General features: G+C 49.0%; 1 protein-coding gene across 1 annotated transcript in view; it reads left to right on the top strand.

The window, feature by feature from the left end:
• TPRG1 (tumor protein p63 regulated 1) overlaps positions 1–26,079 on the top strand; it is a 115,025-nt gene that overhangs the window by 72,630 nt on the left and 16,316 nt on the right. The window lies entirely within an intron of this gene.

Below are 26,079 nucleotides of genomic sequence, written 5' to 3'. Positions count from 1 at the left end.
CATGACTAGAAGGGGCTCAGATACCGCAGTGATAAGGGCAGCATACGACCCTACACAGACTAGAGTAGCCAGACCCAGAGGCAGTGAACAGCATGCCCAAGACTTCAGCTTATACTGGTAGTAGAGGGAGGTCCCACAACCTAACTACCAGGAGGAGGTATCCCTGGTTCAGAGATGCATACCGCTGGGTATGGCACTACCCTGCACCAGTACAGAATTGGTGGAGCTGCTGAGATTGACTGTGACTTAGAGGCAAGGTGTTCAGGTCCGGTATTCTGAAAGTCAAACCCCTTATGGAGACGGGCCTGAGCCGTGAAGTTTGGATTCACATTTGAACTCTGCCGGAGTGTCGCTGGACTCTCCGTTGTTCCAGTCTGAACTCTGCTGGAGTGTCGCTGGACTCTCCGTCGTTTCGCTTTCGAGTTGGTCTCTTGTTTTTATCCCCGCGCTGTCAATCCAATACGGGTTGGCTGCGCTGAACTCAGGTGGCCTATTGGATGGTGCCAACTGGGAGAGAGTTATACAATGCTCCGAGCTTTTCTCCTTGAGCTAAGGGGGGAAAGGTCAGAGTCCTGCCGGGAACAAAGCTGCCATAATCTCACATTAAATGATCATTTGGCTCCCCGTTAAATGAGTGTAACTAACAATGGGAGAAAGAAAAGGAGTACTTGTGGCACCTTAGAGACTAACCAATTTATTTGAGCATAAGCTTTCGTAAGCTACAGCTCACTTCATCGGATGCATAAAGTGGAAAGTACAGTGAAGAGATTTTATATATACACACAGACCATGAAAAAATATACATTGTAAGGAGAGTGATCACTTAAGATGAGCTATTACCAGCAGGAGAGTGGGGTGGGGGGAGATGGCTGCTACTCTGAAACCTAACAGTGGGAGAGCTCCCTGCAGCCTCCCAGCAGAGCACCCCCTCCAGCACCTTTCCTGAGCTTTGTGGGGGTTAATGCCTCTATCCTCTACTGTCATTATATTCTGTTGCTAGAGATATCATGCTCTGCTTCAAGAACTCATCACAATACAGTCTCTCTAGCAGGTAATTACCGTGCATCTTATGAATGGTTGCATGTGAATGTCTGCTCACGCGGCTGACAGCAGCAAGTTCCAACACATCGTGCATACCAGGCATTTAACAACCTCTGTTTTATTTGTTCTAATGGCTCCTTGCCTTGCGCCTTGTTTTTCTTCACTAGCTCTGTTTGGTGTTTGTTTTTGCAAAGGCCAGAGTTCAGGTCTTTGATGCAGAGTTTGGGCTGGGATGGTGGCTTTGATTCACTCTGTTTCCATTGCTGTTGGACTGATTAAAGGGAGCCCTGTCCAGCAATTACGGCATGGGTCATCTGTGATGAGTTCCTGTTCTGACTCTAGAAAATGTGCCCGAGAGCCTCAGCTGGTGTAAATCAGCATCACTCTATTGAGTCCAGTGCAGCCTTGCTGATTTACACCAGGAGGGTTTTTTCCAGCATTACTGCTTTCCCAGTGTCCCCAGCCCGTTGAATAACCTGGGTTGGGGCACTGCGCATCCTAGCCCTGACCGGAAGTGCTCTCTGATCGCTGGACCACTCAGCTTTTCGGTGCAGCGAATCTCCAAACCCTCCATCATTGTTCGATGGCCGCATCCACAGCTACCAGTCACTGCCTGTTTCCCGGCACTGGGGCCTAGCTGTGGCTAACCATAGCATGCCAGGCTGCCCTCCAGTGATTCCTTACAGCTCCGTAGACCTGCTCTGCTCCTTTCTTTTGCAGGGGCTGTTGCTGATCTCCACCCAGCTGAGAGCAGCAAGGCCCTTGGCAGGCAGACACCCTCAGAGGGGTCCGTAGCTCAGATGACATTCCCTGTGTCCTGGCAGGGTAGCTAGAGGGGCCGGCACTAAGGAGAAAGAGGCACGGCTCCCGATTCACTGCAAAGAGAGGGACTCTGTGTTCAGCACCATTATCCGTCCAGGCTGAGCTGGTGCCTGGCTCTGTGTGCAAGGGGGAGGAGGGAATGAAACCGCTTCCCTCACCACTCCAATCCTGCTAGCGCTGCCGGCGATTCTGGCTCAGCCCTGGTAGGAAGGGCTTGTGTCACTGGAGCACGTGGCTCTGGGTTTGGTCCCAGCTGTTGCGGTGAAGTTCTGCGTGGCTGTGACGGCCCAGGGGAACAGTGAAGTGGGAAGGGGGGCTGGGTTTGTTGCACTACCGTTCCCCTGTGCTGGCTGCTGCTCCTCCCAGAGAGGCCAGTCATATCTGGCCTCTTCTCCAGGGTGGCCGTGTTCCTCACTACACTTCCCCTCGAATGATGGGGGCAGAGTTACAGTGTAATAATGGCCCCCTCCATTGTCTGGGTTCTGGTCTTCCATGTTCATGTGGCTGTGAACATGCCATGGTCACCCTCTGTGAGGATAGGAGCTTGCTGACCGCGTTTTCTCCCAACTCAAGTGGCAGAGGCCTGTGCTTATGGTGCTGAAGTTCACTGGCTGGGTCCTCTCTGTTGACTCATGTCTGCGGCCATGTTGCTGTGCACTGCTGCAGCCCAGAGGTGGCTGCATTTTGGCATTGTGCAAAGTGCTTTATAGGTGTGTCTCTATGCACGTTAGTGATTGATGTGATTGAAAGGTGCTACAATAAATACAAGCTAATGTTGTTGTTAGAAATAGCGTAACTGAGGCTCAATTAAAATAACTGCCAGCCTTCGAATTCGCTCCCTTGGGGCAAAGGAGGAAATTAATTTGGCTGACTTCCTGTAGCTCTGTTTCTTTTGGACTACATTTAAAGCAGACAGCGGGCCGGATCCTCAACTGGTGCAAATCGGCACTGACGTCAATGGAACCTGGCTGGCGTGCACAAGCTGAGGATGTGGCCAAATGAGGCTGCTAAAGGTCAGTGTATGGAGGAAGCAGAGTTAGCCGAGAGCTGACTGCATCGGCTTTTAACCATGCCTCCAATCTGAGGCGGGATCAGAAGGCCTGAGACCTAAGCAGTGTGTGTTCCGTCATTGCTCTCATCTGGCAGCCCTTTCAGACTGTGAGGGGTTACACAAGCACTTTTCCTCGGGTCGAAATCGGCTTTCATCTCAGGTGGATTCCACTGGGCTTGTCTCTGTCTGTGGTCTAATCCCCACTCGAACTGTGCTGGCCTGAAACGCTCGCAAAACCCTTTTCCCGGCCGCTTCAGCAGCGGCATCTCCCATCCAGACACTCTAACTATGAGAAGCAGGGAGCATACAGCAGGGTGCATGGATAACTCCAAGGGAAACAACGGGCAGGTTTCATCCCTTCCCTGGTCTCCTGCCGAACTAGCTTTGCCAATATTTTAGCTGCTCTACCACTAAGATTAGCTGCTCTCAGGAGATGGCCAGGTGCCTCCTGGGCATTATTCATTTGAACTTTGTCAGAGCTCAGTCCATTGAAGTCAATGGCAAAACTCTATCGGAATACAGCAGGAAGATTTAGCCAGTGGACTTATGCCTGATACACACTAGCATAGATGGGATCCGACTCTGACCCGGTATATTTTGCTGTGCAGTTTACACAAGTGTTGTTAAAGCTACTAATTTAGCAGGAGTCTCTCAAAGAAAACAATACACCTGAAATGCTGGAAGCTGTTTACCGTCAGACTCTGTTGATCTGTGCAAGACACTGCACCCAGGGCCACAAGGCAAGAGGAGAAATGTTAAAATGCGAAGGGACAGAATAAAGGAGTGAAATATTCTTTCTCTCCCCTTCTTTAATGTGTCACCACTCCTGTTTTCTTAGCTGTAATTTTACCCAAGGATTGTCTGTGGAATTTAGCAGGGCATTTGGGGATTGGGATATTCTCTGCCACTGCACCACTTCTGGGACTTCCATGGGGTTTATACAGCTCTGTACAGTTGTGGTGGGTGAGAGAAGTCTGCTCTTTGGCTTTTGATTCCAAATCAACAGGACTTCAAGTAATACGTATAACCCATATTTTCCCACAGAAGTTTTACAACATGCACCAATCAGTGCCACTAGGTGGCGGAGCGGAGCAGATATGCTTTGTGTTAGTGAAAAATTGTTACCTTTTTGCCATGGTTTCATGTTTGATTGATGAGATCACATTGTATCTGGTGGCTTGCTTTGGTCCTAACCCTCCATCTTTTGGCTGTTTAAAGTTAGGCTGGACCAGAGGACCTTTGTGCTGAAAGTTGAGGGCGAAAGAAGAACATCCGGAACAGGAAGACTTGACAGACTGCACAGCCACCGGTCAGAATCCCCAGTGTTAGGATTCTTTTATTTGCAGAAAATGGGCTGTAAATATGGGGCTGAGCAGGAGCTATTAGGTTCTGCAGCTGCACATTTCAGAGGCCTGCTCTACATGGGAAAGTTGCATCCGTTTAACTGAAATCCAATTTAAACCAATGCAAACCCCACTGTGTGGACACTCTTATTTCACTTTAATTTAGCTTAATCCTGTTCCCAATTAGTTTAAACTACAGTCATATAGGCCCTTCTGAAACCGAGATGAGTGTCCAAGCATGGGTTTGCAGCACTTGAACTAAATCCATTTAAATTCATGCCTTAGGTTAAACCAGCCCAAATTTCCTATGTAGACAAGGCCTGAGTTTGAACAGGAAACTCTCAGGGAGCCAGGGTGAAATCCTGGCCCAATTGAAGCCAAAGGCAAAACTCCCTTCAAAGAAGCCAGAACTTCACCCTGAACAATGCTGTGTCCTGGTTTGACTTAAGGGAAATACAATCTGGTTCTTAGCTGCAATTCAGGCTGGAACTGTGGATACAATGAATGTCCCAAGAAGAGACCATCTCCCTCCTGAGCCTTCATAGAATCATAGAATATCAAGGTTGGAAGGGACCTCAGGAGGTCATCTAGTCCCACCCCCTGCTCAAAGCAGGACCAACCCCAACTAAATCATCCCAGCCAGGGCTTTGTCAAGCCTGACCTTAAAAACCTCTAAGGAAGGAGATTCCACCACCTCCCTAGGTAATGCATTCCAGTGCTTCACCAACCTCCTAGTGAAATAGTGTTTCCTAATATGCAACCTAGACCTCCCCCCACTGCAACTTGAGACCATTACTCCTTGTTCTGTCATCTGGTACCACTGAGAACAGCCGAGCTCCATTCTCTTTGGAACCCTCCCCCCACCCCACTTCAGGTAGTTGAAGGCTGCTATCAAATTCCCCCTCACTCTTCTCTTCTGCAGCCTAAATACACCCAGTTCCCTCAACCTCGCCTCATAAGTCATGTGCTCCAGCCCCCTGATCATTTTCGTTGCCCTCCACTCAACTCTCTCCAATTTGTCCACATCCTTTCTGTAGTGGGGGGCCCAAAACTGGACACAATACTCCAGATGTGACCTCACCAGTGCCAAATAGAGGGGAATAATCACTTCCCTCGATCTGCTGGCAGTGCTCCTACTAATGCAGCCCAAAATGCCGTGAGCCTTCTTGGCAACAAGGGCACACTGCTGACTTATATCCAGCTTCTCGTCTACTGTCACCCCTAGGTCCTTTTCTGCAGAACTGCCGCTTAGCTATTCGGTCCCCAGCCTGTACCAGTGCATGGGATTCTTCCGTCCTAAGTGCAGGACTCTGCATTGACCTTGTTGAACTTCATCAGATTCCTTTTGGCCCAATCCTCCAATTTGTCTAGGTCACTTTGGACCCTATCCCTACCCTCCAGCATATCTACCTCTCCCCCCATCTTAGTGTCATCCGTGAACTTGCTGACGGTGCAATCCATCCCATCATCCAGATCATTAATGAAGATGTTGAACAAAACTGGCCCCAGGGCCGACCCCTGGGGCACTCCGCTTGATACTGGTTGCCAACTAGACTTCGAGCCGTTGATAACTACTCATTGAGCCTGATGATCTAGTCAGCTTTCTATCCACCTTATAGTCCATTCATCCAATCCATACTTCTTTAACTTGCTGGCAAGAATCCTGTGGGAGACCGTATCAAAAGCTTTGCTAAAGTAGAGCTGTCCTGGGCCAGTTTAGGGTTTCAGACTGAAACGTGAGATGCTCTGTCTTGTGGTTTGATTCTAAAGCAGGGGGCACAGTTGGTGCTTAGCCGGGAATTCTGCATTGAGTTTCTTTGGGGTTTCTGGAGACCCAGAATTCAAGGCTTGCAACGTGAAACTGGTTGAGGTAATGGGGAGAAGAGGGTGGTAAAAGGCTCTCTCCAGCCTCTGGGAGCTGAAAACACCAAGCGTTGCTGAGCTCCAGACCAAGGCCGCTCTGCCGCTGCTCCGTCACATCACCACGTGTGGGCACACCGACACCGCATTAGGACCGTGTTGAGCCCTGCCTGCGGCTTTCCCTCAGACCACGGCCAAGTCACCCACACAACAGGGTGTCGGGCCATGCATTCCTAGGTCCCCACATAGCTGGGCAATTGCCACAAGGTTGCACAGTTGTTAAACATGAAGTAGGAACAGGCAGAAAAACATCATCTGTCCAGCTGGCTGGTTTATTAACTCCTGAGGAGAAGGACCAGAGTGGCAGACAGCTGGGCGAGGACTAGACCGTAGCTGTGTTTTGAGATAAGAATGCAAAGCTCGGGGACGGAGCTGCTGCTGGGGGGGTCAGTGCTGGGGGAGCTGCTGCTCAGTGAAATGTGACAAGTAGGGAAGCTACTTCTTGTTGTTCTCTTGGCTACAATGAAATTGGGTGGTGCTTCTTTCTCTTCTCAATTTGCCGTGAGGCTATTTTCTTTGGTCACAGGCCCTGTGTATCTTTTGGTGGTGAAGGAATGTAGCTAACAAAGAGCCACTGAGTGCTGCGTTTTGCGTTTGCAAAGGGGCAGTGCTGGGAAGGGGGAGTTGTTTCAGTTGGAAAGGGGGGATGCGGGGTATTGGACTCCTCTGCCCCCAGCTTTGCTTTTTGGCAGAAGGACGGGTGGACAGGAGGCTAAGAAAAGGTTAGAGATCACATAAGGTTCTTGAGCATGTTGCACTCGTTGTGAAGGCAAGAGAATAATGGTTACCTAGCTACCACTCTTCATCCAAGTGCTTTACAAAGGTGGGGAGTACTAGGTATGGTCAGACACCACCTGCTTATGGGGAAACTGAGGCACAACGGAAATCAGTGACTTTTTGCAAGTCACACAGAGTTAGGGGTAGAACCCAAACTTCAGAGCTTGCTCTGCTCTTACTCCTATCCACACTCCTGCAATGGAGACTGGGAGTTGTGCAAATGTAACACCGACAGACCACGGTCTTCGGTGGGCGGGATCAAACCTGGGACCTCTGGAGCTTAGTGCATGAGCTAAAAGCTAACTGGCTGTTAGCTACGGCTGTAGAGCAGACTCATTAATCTTCTCTCTCTCTCTCTCATATGTCTCGGTGCTACTAGATGGGACAGACCACCACACCCAGGTGTGTGGGTTACACAAATTGCATAATAGGAGGGCTAGGGCTTCCCTGAATCCATTGGGTTTTGGCCAGTATTGTAACAGGTAAGTGGGTTACCTAGGCCGTTGGCAGACTGTGGAGTGGCAATTCCTATACACTAGCAGGGTATAAAATAAGAAGCTGCCATTTTCACTGTGGGGCTCACCCTGGCCTTCCCCGCTTTGGGGAGCTTTTCTCCGAATCGGAGCCAAGGGGTCCAGCGAGGCAGCAGGTCATCCCAGCTGGCTGTACTGCTTGAGAGACACAACTCATTGCTCCTGGGGATCATGCCCCCAGGTTGTGTCATGGAGGCAGGGCCCGAGCAGTTCCAGGGCATTGTTACCCCTTCCTTCGAGCCCCCAGGGAGGATGCTGTGTAGGGAGAGGGGCTAGGGATGGGGCAACACACATTGGTGTGTCCCCCATCCTCACCACAGAGATTCACTACAACTTGGGCCTGTGTTATCTTTCCCACCGGGCCCCCATTGCAGCGACAATCTGCATTCATGGGGCTGAGGGAGTCACAGAGCAAGCGTGGAGATGTGGCGTCTTTGCCTCCCCCATATCTGCATGGTCTGAGGGGATCTGCAAACCCCTGAAGAGACCAGTGTGGGGCGTCATGAGCGAACCGTCCCATTCTACTCCTGGTACCCACGCCAAGGGGGCAGAGCCATTGCCTTGGTACCAGGACACCTTGTCAGTGTTCGTGACCATCTCCTCGTGGGTGGGGAAGGGTCACTGTGTCCCCACTTTGCAAAGAGGGAATTGAGGCCCGGAGTGGGGATGTGACCTGCCTGGTGTCACACAGGGGTGTTTGTGGCTGAGCTGGGAACAGACCCCATGTTGCCTCAGCCCAGTGCCCTTGCCACAGGTGGGCAAAGCACGCTGGCAGTGGTGGGGGGGTCTGTGTTCCACCATTCCTATGCAGAACCAAGCTGGAGCGGGGCCTCCAGGCAGACTCTGCAGTGTCTCTTCTATTTGTGGGAGTGCAGGATGTCAGGAGAGGGCCTGATCCTGTAGTATGCCTGGTTGGAGCCCAGCATCTCTTCTCATGAGTTTTGGCTGAGTCCCACCTGTGCACCTAGATTCGTGGCCACCCCGTGACTCCCTCGTGTATCTGGACCCTGCCAAGAAGGGCTCGTGCAATGATCAGCCCTCACCGAGTTCAGCTCCTGCTCCGACGGGGATCATGTTCCCCTGCATACCACGGCCGATAGGGCAGGCAAAGAATTCTTCATAGTTTCTGATGACCTTGCCTCGAGGGGCGACGTGCCAAGAATGCCCCATGTTTTCTCAGGGTGGGGTGCTGTCCACCGCTGATGCCCAGCCAGGCGTGATGACAGGGCTGAATGCATGCCGGGATTGCCAGGGCAGGCGCTGGCGGTCCTGAGGGGGGAGTATCCCAAATGCCGCAATCCTGTTATTTCGGGCAAAGGAGGGAGACAGAGCCAAACCTGTCACAGCTTCGTCCATTTTATGTCCTCGGCAGGAATATTTTGCTATCACTCGGGGTCTACCCAGCTGGGACTCGAGTAGTAACTTACCCGAGGTACTGAAATGCACCCAACATGGAGCCAATGGCAGATGATGTCCTCCATCTTTGGGCCCTGGAGCTCTGGTCCCCAGTAGGCAAAGCTCCTATGTTGAAGTATCACATCCCAGAGCTCCAGGGTTGGGTTTTGGCCTCCCCCCATGGACATACGTAGGTCCCCTTTATAGAGCCTCACTCAGCTCTTCAATTTTCAAAACATAAGGTGAATGGCACCTAAGCCTAGTAACCATGGCGATGCAGGTACAGGTCAACAGGCTGTGTCTGCCTGTTGGTTTTTCACATTGCAGGCTAGCGAGCTCCCGCCTGTACATGGGCAGTTGCTTGCAGAGCAGATGGGAAATAAACAAGCATATTGATAAGTAGCAATTATTTAGCTCTCTCCATTTGTACATCTCCAAGGGGTTCAAGAATGCTGGTGTGTTTATCCCTGCTAAATACAGATGGGTAAACTGAGGCACGGGGAACTGGTGCAACTTGCCCTAGATCACACAGCGAGTTGGGGCAGAGATGGGCTTAAAACCCACATTTCTTGATTCTTCACGTATGTCTACATGGCAGTTAAAAACCTGGGGCTGGCCTGTGCCAGCCGACTCGGCTCACAGAGCTCGAGCTAAGGGGCTGTTTAATTAGGTGGAGGTTGCACCTCGTCATGCATTGACCAGCTGCATGGAAGGGGATAGGTGACAAGTATATTCAAGGGGTGTAGCTGTTTGCATGCTCTTCCGCTCCCTCAGGCAGCTCTGGGCAGCGTTCTGCATGTGGGCTGTGCCTGCCAGGCGCGATGCAACCCTGGGTTACTGAACTGACGCCTCCACCCCCCTCCCAACCCCTCTCCCGGGCACCGCAGGCCTGACTCTGCCCTGCCTCCGACGTGAGTGTCGGACACTACAATGTGAGGTGCGAGGCAAGGGAAAAATCAGCCCTCCTTTGTAGTGTTGTTTTTTTTTTTTTTTTTTAAAGTACGCAGCATTGAAGGTGAAAATTAAACTGACTCTCAGGCCGTGAGTGTTCCACCTAACTCCAGCTCCTTTCAAGTGAGTCATTTGTCCTCTCCTCCCGTTTCAATCATCAGCTCAGCCCAGCCCTGTCTCCACTGTAATTGTCCTCCTGGAGCAGACTGCTGCATCAGGTGCAGTGATCGCAGTGGGAGCAGTTTGGCAGCTGGTACTCTGAGAGAGCATGAGATCTGTGTGCAGCCTGCTTCCAAGCGGTATCTTGCTTAACAGCTTTCCCTGAAGTCTCGAGCTCTTCCCGATCTCTCTAGGTCTCATGACTGAGCTGGGACAGAGCAGAACACGTGGTGTGCCTGCTGAATCGCTGGGCCCAGCCTGTGAAGGATGTAGATGTAAGCAGAGTCAGGATGAGCTCCACCCGGATGGTGAGGTGTGGCAAGTTGTGGAAAGGAACTTCAGGGGCTGATCTCATTTGCATAGGCACACCCACCCCGCCTAGAATGAGCCCATAGCTGCCCAAATGGTCACTTTGGCTGCTGTGGGATCCCCAGTGTCTCTGTTATTGGGGCAGGAAGAATAAATTGTTATTACCCTGATTATGGGAACTGTGCTTGGAACTGCACGTGGCCTTTTGTTATGATGGAGGGACTCACTATCAACTAAGTAGCACCCGCTAGGCAAGGGTCATGGATTCCAAAACTCTGTGAATGGAGAGAGGCTGGGGACAAGTATTAATACTTGGTGGCATGGGCCCCTTGGTGAGGGCCTTACATGCTAATTGCACTTCCTCCTCTCTCCACTGTGGAATATCAGAGCTAACGTTGACTCCTTTAGGAGTCTAGTTACAGGCTGCTGAGCTGAATTCCCTTTGGGCTAATGGTGCACCAGCGCTAAGGCTCCCCTCCTACAAGCTGAAATCACAAAAGAGCTAAAAACTGACTAAGAGCTGAAATCACTGAGCGTTGTGTTAAGTAGTGGGGGAGCCTGAAGCTATATGGTGGAGCAGTTTGTGGGACAGCTGGAGTGGCTTGTGGACCGGCTGGTGGAGTACTTCATGGGACAATGGGAGCTGCTTCTGGGACGCAGAGCGGTTTGTGGACTGGCTGGTGGAGCGGAGCGGAGCCCTATGGAGCTGTGGGGCAGTCAGCTTCAGATCATGTAAGGTGCCCCTTACCTCTTCCCCTTCCCCCGCCCCCCTCATTTCCACCCAGGTTGGGAGGTAAAACTCTGCAGATAAACTTTCAAACTCTGGGGCTGCCCTGACCAGGGACAGAGACTTTTGGGCCATTGGACTTTTGGGATTTTGGGTGATTTCGGGTTGCTGGACTCAAGAACCCAAGGGAAAGGACACGCCCCAATTTGCTTGGGGTGGGTTTTTGCTCATGGGTTGTGTTATGAATCCTGTTGGTGGTGTTTCCCCAACATAATGCCACATTGTTTCTCTCTGTTATTAAAAGGCTTTTTTGCTACACTCAGACTCCGTGCTTGCGAGAGGAGAAGTATTGCCTCTTGGAGGCGCCCAGCGGGGGTGGTATATATGTGTCCCAGGTCACTGGGTGGGGGCTCGAGCCAGTTTTGCATTGTGTTATTGGAATGGATCCTCTAGATATTGAACCCGGCCCTTGTTGCTGCCAACTCTGATGGGCAGAAGGGTTACATAAACTCTCCCACAAGGGAACAAAAGGAAGAGAACAGGGTTATCAGCATTTTCATTGCCATTCTCCTGGCTCCTCTTCTGCAATTAGTGCAGCACAGTGCCCATTAGTATTCCAGTTACACCTGAGAACCCTGGTCATGAATCACATGTAACAAAGACAAAAGACCCTGTCCCAGACCCAGAGAGCTCACAATCTGCACATCACACAGCAGCTGCACCTACCTTCTCCAGAAGTAAGGAACGAGATGCAATGCTATCGGGCCTGCAGGAGGGGACTTCAAACGGTGGAACACCTCGCCACTCAAAGGTCCCAAATGAGCCATCCGCTCTACGTCAGCTGAAGCCACCAGCTGGGTTGTCAGCCTAGACTTGGACATCTGACGTGCTGTTTTGAAGCCATATGAAAGAAGAAAAAGATTTGTAGGGAGGAGAGAGTGAGGGGGTGGTGTATAGTGTGGGTGTGAGGGAGTATGATTTCATAAGCGACTATTCCCTTGAATTTCTCCTGGGCACCCCCAAGGAAACCCTTTCCAAAGTTCCTATTTGATTTCTCAGGGCAGGTACACACATCTGGCCCTTTTCTTTCCCACAACCCCACAATCCACTCGGCGAAGGGTTCCTTTCCTCTTGGCTCAGAGGGAAGAGGAATGAGGACATTGCAGAGGATAATTAATATTTTCTGTGTCTGAAGGGTGACAGTCTTGCCTCGGTCGGCCAGCCGAGCTCCAGCCAAAGTACTCGCCCTCTGCGGCTGTGAGTTTTACTCCCGACGCCCTGCATGTCTAGGCTGGTTGTGGGGGCTGATGCCGTACGTGTGGAATTTTTGTGGCTATTTGCTATTGTTCTAATGAAAAGAAGAAACCCAGCCATACAATAAAAAGGAAGCTTTATGTTTCCCACACCCGCCTGGAGATGAATGCTTTGGGAATGAGTTTAATGAACACTGTAGCTGGTCTTGACGGCCTTATTTGAAAACATTGCAAATAACACAGCCGATGTAACTGTTTTTCCCCTGGAGGATTCAAAGACCCAGGGGATCTGTAAAGGAAGATGGAACATTTTGGGTCTTGGTCCAGATCTGATCTGAATTTAGCCCATGACATGTGGCAGAGCCAGGAACAGAACCCTGGTGTCCGGTCCGGGGCTCTATCCATTAGACCATGCCTGCTGCCTCCATATTCCACCTACATGACCTGACAAGTGATGGACTGACAGCCCCTGGGTACAGATGTCCCTGATTAGGTATTGGGGGTGGTATAGGGCCGTTTGCTGCATTCCTCCCCACTAACAAGCCTGAGAGAACGCCTCTAGTGAAGAAGCATGTGTATTGTCCCTGGGCAATTCACTCCGTGGCCTCTTCGGAGACTCATGTGTCAGTTAACAAGAGGTGACGGTAACAATGACCCACTGGGAAATGGGCTGAGAAAGCATCAACTTGTTTGACATGAGCGTCCAGCAAAGCTGGGAACAGCTTTCAGTGCCTACTAACTTGGCCATGGATTTGAACCTAGCTGCTGGGAAAGATGCTCTGAAACTCTCTTGCTTTTGTACTCTTGATCTTCCAGACCCTACCCACTAACACAGCGCTTTCAATGTCTGAAGGTGAGACTGCCTGGCGTGGGTGGGCGTTGAGCCATCCAGCAGGAGAGGGTGAAAGTGGCGCAAACGAGGAGGAAGGATGGATGCAATCGACAGAATAAGGCTGCTGCCCTCAATTAGCCCACAGGGAAGTCCCATTTGAAATAAAAACGCAGCAGTTCTCTCACAAATTCCCCCTTGGGTCTTGGTGAATTTGTAAAGTGGGACCACAGTGTAGCTTAATTTCCTGAAATGTCAAGTGGCTCATAAAAAGAAAAGGAGTACTTGTGGCACCTTAGAGACTAACCAATTTATTTGAGCATGAGCTTTCATGAGCTACAGCTCACTTCAAAGCTCATGCTCAAATAAATTGGTTAGTCTCTAAGGTGCCACAAGTACTTCTTTTCTTTTTGCGAATACAGACTAACACGGCTGTTACTCTGAAAAGTGGCTCATAGTGGCTGCCTGTTCTGTTGATGTTTTTCTTAGGAATTCTTTGCAGCAACTGGAGTACAATGTGTTCCTATCAGCTCTTGATAGTCACTTAATAAGAATGATCTGAAAGGCCAGGGAAACTTCAATTCCTCAAGATGAATTCGGTGTCTGTTCACGCTCTCCTGTGTGGCCTGGTTTGCTTTAAACCCACAGCAAAGGATAACACTGATCTAGGACCAGACCCTATAAGGTACTAGGATTCCCGTGGGATGCTCGGAGCCCTTGACTCCTGTCCACTTTGGAGGGGGTTGAGGACCCTGACCATCTGGCAGGATTGAGCCCCCCGTGGATACTGGAAAATGGGAATCATGGGGAAGTTGTTCACTGACTACAGCATCGCCATCTCTCACAATTGGAGGACCAGTCTCACAATATGAGGTGTTTTTTCTTAAAGCCTGAGCCCCTGGGGGCAGTGGGTTATGGGAGAATCGCAGCTTCCAGAAACAAAAGGAAGTTTTGGCCCTTGTGGGTGAGGAGAAAAGCCTGAACGTGTGGCCCAAGGGCAACCTAAAGGCTCAAAGACTAGCAGGCAAATAAAATTATCATAGAATCATAGAATATCAGGGTTGGAAGGGACCTCAGGAGGTCATCTAGTCCAACCCCCTGCTCAAAGCAGGACCAATCCCCAACTAAATCATCCCAGCCAGGGCTTTGTCAAGTCTGACCTTAAAAATATCGAAGGATGGAGATCCCACCACCTCCCTAGATAACGCATTCCAATGTTTCACCATCCTCCTAGTCAAAAAGTTTTTCCTAATATCCAACCTAAACCTCCCCCACTGCAACTTGAGACCATTACTCTTTGTTCTGTCAACAGCTACCACTGAGAACAGTCTAGATCCATCCTCTTTGGAACCCCCTTTCAGGTAGTTGAAAGCAGCTATCAAATCCCCCCTCATTCTTCTCTTCCGCAGACTAAACAATCCCAGTTCCCTCAGCCTCTCCTCATAACTCATGTGTTCCAGTCCCCTAATCATTTTTGTTGCCCTCCGCTGGACTCTTTCCAATTTTTCCATATCCTTCTTGTAGTGTGGGGGCCAAAACTGGATCCAGTACTCCAGATGAGGCCTCACCAATGTCGAATACAGGGGAACGATCACGTTCCTCGATCTGCTGGCAATGCCCCTACATATACACCCCAAAATGCCATTGGCCTTCTTGGCAACAAGGGCACACTGCTGACTCATATCCCGCTTCTCGTCCACTGTAACCCCTAGGTCCTTTTCTGCAGAACTGCTGCCGAGCCATTCGGTCCCTAGTCTGTAGCGGTGCATGGGATTCTTCCGTCCTAAGTGCAGGACTCTGCACTTGTCCTTGTTGAACCTCATCAGATTTCTTTTGGCCCAATCCTCTAATTTGTCTAGGTCCCTCTGTATCCTATCCCTACCCTCCAGCGTATTTACCTCTCCTCCCAGTTTAGTGTCATCCGCAAACTTGCTGGGGGTGCAATCCACACCATCCTCCGGATCATTTATGAAGATATTGAACAAAACCAGCCCGAGGACTGACGCAACCCTGGCTCCGACCCTTGGGGCACTCCACTTGATACCGGCTGCCAACTAGACATGGAGCCATTGATCACTATCTGTTGAGCCCGACAATCTAGCCAGCTTTCTATCCACCTTATAGTCCATTCATCCAGCCCATACTTCTTTAACTTGCTGGCAAGAATACCGTGGGAGACCGTGTCAAAAGCTTTGCTAAAGTCAAGGAACAACATGTCCACCGCTTTCCCCGCATCCACAGAGCCCGTTATCTCGTCATAGAAGGCAATTAGGTTAGTCAGGCATGACTTGCCCTTGGTGAATCCATGCTGACTGTTCCTGATCACTTTCCTCTCCTCTAAGTGCTTCAGAATTGATTCCTTGGGGACCTGTTCCATGATTTTTCCAGGGACTGAGGTGAGGCTGACTGGCCTGTCGTTCCCAGAATCCTCCTTCTTCCCTTTTTTAAAGATGGGCACTACATTAGCCTTTTTCCAGTCGTCCGGGACTTCCCCCGATCGCCATGAGTTTTCCAAGATAATGGCCAATGGCTCTGTAATCACATCCGCCAACTCCTTTAGCACTCTCGGATGCAGCGCATTCAGCCCCATGGACTTGTGCTCATCCAGCTTTTCTATATAGTCCCGAACCACTTCTTTCTCCACAGAAGGCTGGTCACCTCCTCCCCATGCTGTGCCGCCCAGTGCAGCAGTCTGGGAGCTGACCTTGTTCGTGAAGAGAGAGGCAAAAAAAGCATTGAGTACATTAGCTTTTTCCACATCCTCTGTCACTAGGTTGCCTCCCTCATTCAGTAAGGGGCCCACACTTTCCTTGGCTTTCTTCTTGTTGCTAACATACCTGAAGAAACCCTTCTTGTTACTCTTAACATCTCTTGCTAGCTGCAACTCCAGGTGTGATTTGGCCTTCTCGATTTCACTCCTGCATCCCCGAGCAATATTTTTACACTCTTATTACTCTGTGTGTGTGTGTGAGAGAGAGAGTGTGTGTGTATTTTTGTTTTTAGAAATATCATAATTTTTAAGCCAGTCTGATTGGCTTAAACTAGGCTTGACTCAGGATTGTTTACGCTGGGGGGTTGGCAGTACCAAGGCCGTGACTCTCAGTCATGCTCACACGTGTTCGATCGCCTCTAGCAGCAAAGGCATCTTTGTTTCACACTGAGGTGGGGGCACTCAGTAAAGAAAAAGAAATTTTCTTTTTCATCACAACTCTTAGCTGCCTGCTGCCACGTAGCATTCTCTTTCTTGCTTGCCATTTTCAAAGTGCAGTGCGAATATTGACCAACGGCGCAGCTCAGGACAGGGAGGTGGGCAAGTCAGAACCCCCTAGATTATTAACTCTGCATGAAGGTTAACTCCTTTCCTTTTTGCTGTTTGTGCTGTGTGTTTTCCTTCTGAATGGCACTCAGCTTCCACTCTGAAACTGGACTGCTCAGTTTTGCATTCTGCTTATAGCCCGTTTCCTTTCTGGCTCTCATTCCCTTGCACAAGACTGTTGTATTTGGGTTTCTAGCACTGCAGGTGGGAAAAGACCCAAACTGACGTAGATGAAATGTGTCTTTTTCATGACACAACCATTTCTAGGTACGTTAGGTAATACACTTTCCACTCCCTCCTCTCTAAACTTTGAATCCTACATGGCTTCCCAACATCCTTTAAAAGGGGTGTTCCCGTCTGTGGCACAGACGATGCTGAGGCGTAGCAATGCCGACAAAGATGTTTTAAATTGAAAAAAGAAAAGGCCTGGTTTGACCTGGAGCCGCAAGATGCTGCAGCAGCCTTCTCCTTAGGGAGACAAGTAACTCCCCTGATCACAGGTGTAAGCGTCACAGGAAATACATGAGCAGATACCACACATCAGCTCAGCGCCCCTCCATCTTGGTGCATTATGGCAGCATGGAACTGGGCATGGGAAATCATCTGACCATACATTGGAGGGTTGGACCCCTAAATACTATACACTGCTGGAGTAAATTAAACTTCACGAGGGCAGCCTGATGCAATGAAGAAATTAATTACATAATTTTTAGTCTGTTTGTATCCTTCAGTCATCTATGTGTGTGTGGGTGTCGGGGGGGAGGTACGTAGTTGTATTTCTAATCACATTTATTTTATGTAGCATGACATTCTAAAGATTCATATTTGTTTTCTTTAAAAAAAGCAAAACCACCAAAAATCCTGCCACCAAAGAATTAGCAGCAAGGGCATTGCTTCTGCATTGTGCAGTCATTTACACAAGTCAAAGTGAGTGCCAAGCAGGTGTAAGATAAAAGAATCAAGTCCTTGTTTGTCACAGTGCAACAAATGCCTGGCTGTCTGGTCCTTCACAATTTTTACTAGGGCTGTTCAGAATGTTTTTGAATTGAAATTCAATTCAAGGGGAATCATCCATTAGCTGTTAGCAGTATAGGGCATACGATATGCAGGTCAGTAGTTTTGATTTTTACTTAGTATAGGGCAATGGTGTGAAAGCTTGCACAAGCATACACAGTGCAGACTGGTCATTTCAACATTTTATTTTGCAGGTAATGCCTTCACCACGCCTCGTCCCTATACTTACCGTTTTAAAAGGGTTCTCGGAATTGAAGAAAGTGAGGATTTCTGGGCTTCACTAATATATTATTTCTCTTTCTGTACTGGCACCCCAGATATTCTTTGTCCATGAATGAGTTGGAAATGACTCCCTGTGGCGTTGGTCAGTGCTGTTTTGGGCTTAGCTAACTGGGGCCCTTGAGAGCATCTCAAAGAACTCACTTGTCCTCTCCTAGCTGAAATGACTGAGAGGTTTCAATAGTCCTACTCATATTGAGGCAGCTATCTGACACAGTATGAAGCAAAAGTGTAAAATTAATTTTAGCTGTTAGCCATATGCTTTGCACAGTGTTTAATCTAGCAACTAAAGGGCTAATTGTCTAGATTTTATGCACATGGTCGAAATGTGAATTGCTGTTTCTGTTGTCTAGAAGGATCTGATAACTGGAAAATGTGACCTATTGTTGCAGCTAATGTTCTAGCCTTTGCCTGTGTTTAGTTGGATGATAGAGCTGAGTCTGTAGAGAAACTGGAGATCTGCTGTAGGAGACCACTAAAAAGATTAATTAGATATCGTACTGTTTGGACTCTCTTCTTCTGTTTATAGAAGTTATGCATTTTGTTAAGAAACCGTGAGTGTGGAATAATATAACAAAATGAGATTCATCTGAGAGAAAGCCAGGCTAATACCACTAGGGAAATGTCAGCTGGAATGTTTGTGTGATATCTACCAAGATGCTGGTGAGTGTCTTACACACTCACACTTAACGGGAAAGGAGAGGGAAATCTGGGAAACGATAATGGTGGAAGACCTAGGGCTGACAGTGGATAACAAATCAGATGGAAATTTGCAGAACTGTACATGGCAATAAAGACCAATGTAGTTTTGACCTGCATGAGCCAAGCAAAGAGGTAACAGATCTTCTCCAGAGCTATGCAACGTGTCTGCACCTGGACCATTACACTAAAACCTGGACATCCTGCTACCACTAGAGATATTGACAAATTGAAGGGAGTTTAACTTGTGGAAGGCATTTGACTGGTACATTTCAAAACCGTATAGGGAACAAAATCCATATTGCCAACCTCATGTTTTCAAAAATCCGTGAGTCAGGCCATGAGATTAGCTTAAAAGTCATTGGATTAACCCCCACACCCTCAAAACAATACATTTTACAAATATAAGAAAGGCCACACTGGGTCAGACCAAAGGTCCATCTAGCCCAGCATCCTGTCTTCTGACAATGGCCAATGCCAGGTGATTCAGAGGGAATGAACAGAACAGGTAATAATTAAGTGAACCTTTCTCTGTCGCTCATTCTGAGCTTCTGGCAAACAGATGCTAGGGACACCATCCCTGTCCATCCTGGCTAATAGCTATTGATGGACCTATCCTCCATGAACTTATCTAGTTCTTCTTTGAACCCTGTTATAGTCTTGGCCTTTACAACATCCTCTGGCAAGGAGTTCCACAGGTTGACTGTGAAGAAATACTGTGTTGTGTGAAGAAATACTTCCTTTTGTTTTGTTTTAAACCTGTTTCCTATTAATTTCATTTGGTGACTCCTAGATCTTGTGTTACGAGAAGGAGTAAATAACACTTCCTGATTTACTTTCTCCACACCAGTCATGATTTTATAGACCTTTACCATATCCCGCCTTAGTCGTCTCTTTTCCAAGCTGAAAAGACCCGGTCTTATTAATCTTTCATATGGAAACAGTTCCATACTCTAATCAATTTTGTTGCCCTTTTCTGAACCTTTTCCAATTCCAATATATCTTTTTTGAGATGGGGTGACCACATCTGCATGCAGTATTCAAGATGTGGGCGTACCCTGGCTTTCTCTAGAGGCAATATGATATTTTCAGTCTTATCTATCCCTTTCCTAATGATTCCCAACTTTCTGTTAGCATTTTCCACTGCCACTGCACATTGAGTGGATGTTTTCAGAGAACTGTCCACAATGATTCCAGGATCTCTTTCTTTGAGTGCAAACACTCAAGAGGTTTTTCTCTTTAGTTTCAAGTTTCTGAACCTTTAGGTTACAATCCGGTCACATTTGAACTCCTTTCTCCAACCATGAGGGCTAGAAACTTACTTCTTTAAAATGAAATCTGAGATTATTGTGATATAACATGAGTCTTAGAGTAGGGGCTTTAAACAAAAGACCCAATATCATGAGACTAATGATAAAATCACACTGCTTACTGCAGGAAATCATCCTGCCCAGGCCAGGAGGTAGACTAGCTAGGCTAACTGCTACTTTCCTTCTCTGATTTCTAGGCTGTGTGATTCTCAATACATTATAGCATCTAGGGAGGCAGCATTAGCTAGTTGTTAGAGCAGGGACTTGGCTTCAGGTGTCCTCACTGCTTTTCCCTACTCTGCCACTGAGTCATGGCCTGACCGTGGGCAAATCACTTCACTTTCCTGTGCCTCAGTTTAATCATATCTGTAAAATGGGGCTAGCAGTTACCTACGGGGCCTCCAAAGGTGGCTGTGAAAACCTCGGGGTCTTTGGAGGACTGATGCTATGTCACAACCTTTCCTTGGGATCAAGCCTTCAGTTCCGAGCAGTAAAATATGGCAGAACATGTTTTGTTTTCAGAAAGTCTAGAGGGTATGAAATATACTTGAACAAACCTCAAATGTAACACAATCTAGATAAACTAACTCCTGTGGCTTTAATGTCTGATATCAAGGGAAAACTATTTTCCTTCACTGATTTAGCGATGTTAATAGGTTCTGAAGTGAGGCTAGTAATTAACATGCTACACTGCATGCAGTAAGGCCATGGTGTGGCATTGTTTTAGGAAAAATGCCCTTTGTCTTGACAGCAGCAGCTGCCTATGCAGGAGTCATTCAGTGGGTTAGGGCCAGGCTAGGGTAGGACTTTATGCAGTGTCTGGTCTCCTTTCCATTGCTCTGCTTGGTAGCAGAGACATGAGCTCACTGCAGGCAGATTGCTAATTGCCTGATGCCATTCATCAACGAGCTTTGCGTATTTAAAATCTGAAAGGCTTTAAAGCCAGCTTGTGTGAGGAGAGCCGTACCACCCATCGTCTGCTGTTGTTCAGAGTTTATGGAGGAGGCAGTGATGTCCTGGAAGAGTCATCATGCCTGGGGCTGCTGTGATTTCATAAGCTAAGTAGGGTTGGGCCTGGTTAGCTTTTGCTCAGGAGACCTGCAAGGAAAATTCATTTGCGACCGTAGATTTGACTGGGTGATTCAGTAGGTGATGCTGGTCCCTTGGAATAAAGTTTGGAGTGTGGTCCCGGGTGGGTGTCAGGAGGTGCTGAGCTGCTGGGATCGTTGCCTTTCGGAAGAAAGGCAAAACCAATGTCCTGATCACTTGACATTGACAATCACGTGCCTCGGGGGGTTAGCCCTGGCCAAATTCTATCAGCGATAATCGCATCCTGTCAATTCAATCCCCGCTGTTGTTTCAAATGGACACACACAGCATATGTTGCGTCTTGTTTCTTAGTCCAGAGGTGACAGCATTTCATTAGCAGGTGACCTATAAAGGTGTTAGAGAAGAGTAAGATATTTTGCTGCACATAGGACGTTTCTGAGAACATTCGTAGGGCACGGCCCGAGAAATAACCACTTTATAAAGAATCCCATGTATATGAACGGAAGCCCCATGCCGATTGGCATGTTACATGCAGGTCTTGTTTCACCAGTGTATCCTGGTGCTCTCAAGGCAAACCGAAGTGCGGCAATATACCTGCCCCATCTCAGCGAGGCATAAAGGGTTTGCGTAACTATTTTTCTACATTTCTAAATGCACCTGGGTCAAATTCAGAGGTGCAATGTGTGATTTACCAGTGCATGGGTACAAAGTGCCATAATTTTATGTACTGAGCGGTTGTAAGGCAGGATTGAAGCAGGAAATGCAACCAACAGGAGGGCATCAGATGAAACATGGGGGAAGGTCACTGGAAGGAGACTAATTGCTTTGGCCTTGTCTCTACACAAATTTGCTCTGGTGTATGTAAGTGCTCTTGTGTGTGGATGCCCTTGTTTTGGCTTAGCTTAAACCTGTTCCTAATCGACTTAGCCTAAACGAGCCCATGTTGGAGGGTCGTTTTGAGAAGGATCAAGACCAGGGCACCTCTGCCATATCAGCTGACCCGAATGAGCTTTCAAAGAGGGTGCCGGGGCCTACAGACAAAGAGAGACACGGTGAGGGGGAGCCTGGGTGAATCAGGCTGAGAGCCAGCCAGGAAAGAGGCAGAGAGAGCAGATGTGGGGCTCTCACTGCTGGCTCCCTGGGAATAGGGAAACTTGGAGAGCTTGGGCTGCCAAAGTCACCTGGGAGGGAGGCAGCTGAAAGGACAAGGGGGAAATTCCCCAGGAACTGTAGCCCAGGGTGGGCGGCAAAATTGTTTTGGTATTAAGTTGGACAATAAAACTCTCTCTTTGAGATTGTGGGAGTTGGGGAGAAGTCCTGCCTCGTTGCACCTGGCAGAGAATGTGGGCCGGTCATTGGCTCCTGGAATTGAGGGGAAATTGAAGCCTGCATTTGACAGATACTCCATCCAGTTCGGGGGACCAGGAATTGATGGAGCTGAAGCATGTGGAAGCAGGCTTTGCTGAAAGAAGCTCCATCCTCCCAAGCTGCTGCATGGGGCAATGGCAGGAGTTCCTGCTCCAGTGTCCGCAGGCAGCCAGACGATAGAAGCAGCAGGAGGTGCAGCCGGAGCTACAGACGTGACTGACCATGCTTAGGGAACAGCAGCGGTAGCTCCTGGAGATCCCACACCGGGAAAGGACCGGTGGGTGCAGGTATAAAGCAGGAGAGAGGGGCTTGAGGACCCTGAGGTGTGAAGCTCAATGCAGGAAATGTTTTGGCTGTGGGTGACTCGGGCACGTAAAAAGCATTTGCCCCTGTGTGAACTGTGCTTTAAAGACTGTGCAGCAAATGCAGAAGAAACGGAGGAGACTCTGGTCCCATGGCCCCAAAAGGGGCAAGGACGGGGGGGGTTCTCGGGGGCTGTATGATTTTGCTGGGGGGAGATGGGGCACATTAGAAGTTATTGCCCCACTAAGAGCTCAGATGGTGGGAAACAAGGATTCTGAAGATTTGGGTGCCCAGGTGGGGGTGCGATTACTGAGAGGTTTGGACCAGGACGGGTAGGAGGTGGCCTGAGTGTTTATGGGATGCATCGGGCAGTTCTGCCCGTTGACGAGGGAACTTGGGAAGAATGACATCCTGTGGAGAGTCCTGCAGAGCGAAGGAAATACCTCCCCAGATAGAGGCACCAAGGCAGAGAAGGGTACCGGGGAGCAGAAGCTCCTGGCAAAGGCCAAAGACAGTACAAAGGGGATGCAGACAGGGCCTTGGGCTGATCAGCATGCAGTGGGGATGCAGACAGGACCTCATCAGCACACAGGGACTCCGATAAGGGCCCAGGGCAAAAGCAGGGGTCCTTTGTGGGAGGAGAGACAGAGGACTCCGGTTTTATGGGTCCCGTCATGAGGACTGGGGATCGGCCACAGCAACAGGCAGCTGTAGAATGCCCGCTACAGCTGATACGGTGAGAAAAAGAGCAGCTGGCCGGCAGAGCATTGGGCCATTCAGAAGGAGAGGGTCGCCTGACCCTTGGGGCTGGTAAGCTTGAGGGAGAGGGAAATGCTGGGGCAGAGACCTTGAAGACCTGGAGAAGGAGCTGAAGGTTTATGGTCGGTGCCCTGGGAAGGGTATGGACAGTGAAGGCTTTGCCTAGGGGTGGGCATGGCTTTACAGGGATGGGGAGCAGGGTCAGTGCCCTTCCTCTGCATCAGCTGACCCAAATGAGCTTTCAAAGAGAGCACCTGTGCCTACAGGCGAAAAGATCTGGTGCGGGAAAACCTGGGTGAGTCAGGCTGAAAGCCAGTCAGGAAAAGGGAAGAGAGAGTGGATGTGGAGCTCTCACTGAATAGGGAGACCTGGGGAGCTAGGAGTGCCAGAGTCTCCTGGGAGGGAAGGCAATGAGCACCTGTGAGGACTGGGGAAAATGCCCCAGGAACCATAGCCCAGAGTGGGCTGAGGAACTGTGTTGTGTTTAAGTTTGGATAATAAAATTGTCTAAAAGAGGCTGTGGGTGTTGCAATGGGTCCTTTAGGAGCTGGTGCAGGGGGCGGGCGGCTACAATCTGCATGTAGAAAAGCTCTTAAACTGACACCTTTGTATCCCTTCCTGCTCTTCTGGAACAGCACCACTGTTCTGCCTTGCACCCGTTCCCTGATGTGTAACTAACGTTCTCTCTCGGCTTTGTGAATGCATGGATGTGAATTAAAAAACCTCACCCAAAACAAAGCAAACACAGTCCCCGACACACCATCCTCTTGGGAAAAAGCACAGGGTGAACAGAGCCTATGCCAAAAGAAAAGGAGTACTTGTGGCACCTTAGAGACTAACCAATTTATCTGAGCATGAGCTTTCGTGAGCTACAGCTCACTTCATCGGATGCATACCCTATGCCTATGCCCTGAATGTAAGCTGTATCAGACCAGGACAAGGCATGAATCGTTGAGCTGAGGGCCTTCCACCAATGATGCCAGATGCAGATTCTCAGAATCCCCCCTGCAGATCTCTGTTCTCCTGGCAGTGCAGGCAGGGAGAGTATGTCTCCAAGACTTAGCTCTGCCTTCTGTATATTCCTTCCCTTGCATGTTGGGTCTTGACATGCGTACTATGCAAATTTCTAAGTGTGGGGGGAAAAGAGCTGACATGTAACACCAAAAATTCATCTGAAGGCTAAATCGGTATGTTTGTAGGTGGGTTTTTTTTTCTCCAGTTGAAAATAAATCAACATATAAAATGATGATCTAGTTAAATATCCTCATTACATGTTCCAGGCAGAGTCTGAGTCATGGCATTTGCACTGTGCTTTTTAGCCCTGCGGGGCATGTAAACGTTCCCCTTCTGAAATACCTTTTGGCCCACCCCAGTCAGATATGCCAGGTATCAGTACCAGTGTAGTCTAGATGTAGAATGTGTTATAGGCAGCATGTGTATCAATTCTGTCGATGGGTAAAACTCCTTCCTGTGCAGTGGGGACCAGCTGAAGGTCTGTGTACCACTTGTGCCATATTTTGAGGAGTTAAGCTGTTTGTTGCTGTTATAACTTGGCCCTGTCCTCCCTCTGGGCAGACACCACTCTGTTGTAAATGGGCCCGAGTCCTGGGCCCCACAGTCTCCTAATGCCCCTCTATCTGAGGAGTGACTTAGTGGTGTTTCTAGCCCTCCGTCTCTCATGTGCACTTCCAGATGCATGCCCCATGCCTGATACCCTCCTTGGGCAGCGGGAGCCTGCATCTGCCGTGACTCATAAACCTGTGCCACAGTCCTCTGACGTTCCTAGTTCCGTAGATATGTCCCCCCTGTGTCCACCTGGCTGTGGGAGCTCTGGTTTCTAGTCAAACCCTTCCGGGACAATGTGTCAGGAAAGCAAAGAGATACCAGCTTAGCAAAGGAATTTCTGAGCCACATACACTTTTACTCTTACAGCACTAGAAGGTCACAGATCTTTCACCAACAACAAAATCCTGAACACACTCCCTCTGAGTCTGATCTTCCCCGCCTGTGTGTCTGAGGTTTGCTCAGCTTCCTTAGGGTATGCAGCCCTTCCTGCCTTTTCTTTCCTTAGCCTCGTTTTCTGGCTTGTGGTGGTGGTCTGGCTGCTTTGCTCGAAGCAGCAGCCACTTTTTAAGACAGTCTCTGTCCCGCTTTTTGCTCCTGTGTTTCAGCTGTGGGAATTCCCGGCTGCAGCTCCTTGTCAACTTCTACGTAGAGTCATTCAAAGACAATGGCCTGGTCAGTAGAAAATCCATTGTTCCAGCAGAGATGAGTCATGCAGCAATGATGGCCCTTGATGGGTCTCTCATTGGTAGCCTTCTCTGAGGTGTATAGGGTAGACTGGCCTTGTCAAGAGTAGACTGGTTTGCAATATAAACTGGTTGTCTCTTAATCCAGCATAGAGGTTACAGTCAAAAAGGGGTTCACAAAACAAAAGGCACATCCCCAATCTGTCACAAACACTTCGTTCTCCACACAGAGATGAATTTAACCATATGTGATGACCCAGCAGTGCCTTTCTGGGTGAGTAGTGAAGGCAGGGGGTCCAGCATCCAGTGTGATGGCTTGGGGGATATGTCCACATTGGCGTAAGAATTCCATTTTGATTTTGTGAATGCCATCTTGTATTTCAGCCTCTATTTTGAATGTCACCTTGAGTGTGTCTCATTCATATTGTAGCAGGCACTGGGCACCTAGTGGACAGACTATGTCTGGGAAAAGGTGATAGAACAATCAAAGACTAGCTACATGGAATGGCTCTACCTTAGTGAAGCAATGGGTTTGATACCAGCAGGGCCATTGACTTGGAATGATTTTCTACCTAGACATTGACAGGGGGTTGGAGCCTGGAAATTCCTCAGTAGAAGCACA

The sequence above is a fragment of the Lepidochelys kempii genome, chromosome 9 (genome assembly GCF_965140265.1).
Source record: "Lepidochelys kempii isolate rLepKem1 chromosome 9, rLepKem1.hap2, whole genome shotgun sequence".
Taxonomy (NCBI): Eukaryota; Metazoa; Chordata; order Testudines; family Cheloniidae; genus Lepidochelys; species Lepidochelys kempii.
The sequence above is the reverse complement of the archived record's forward strand: the minus strand, read 5'-3'. Positions and strand labels throughout refer to the sequence as shown.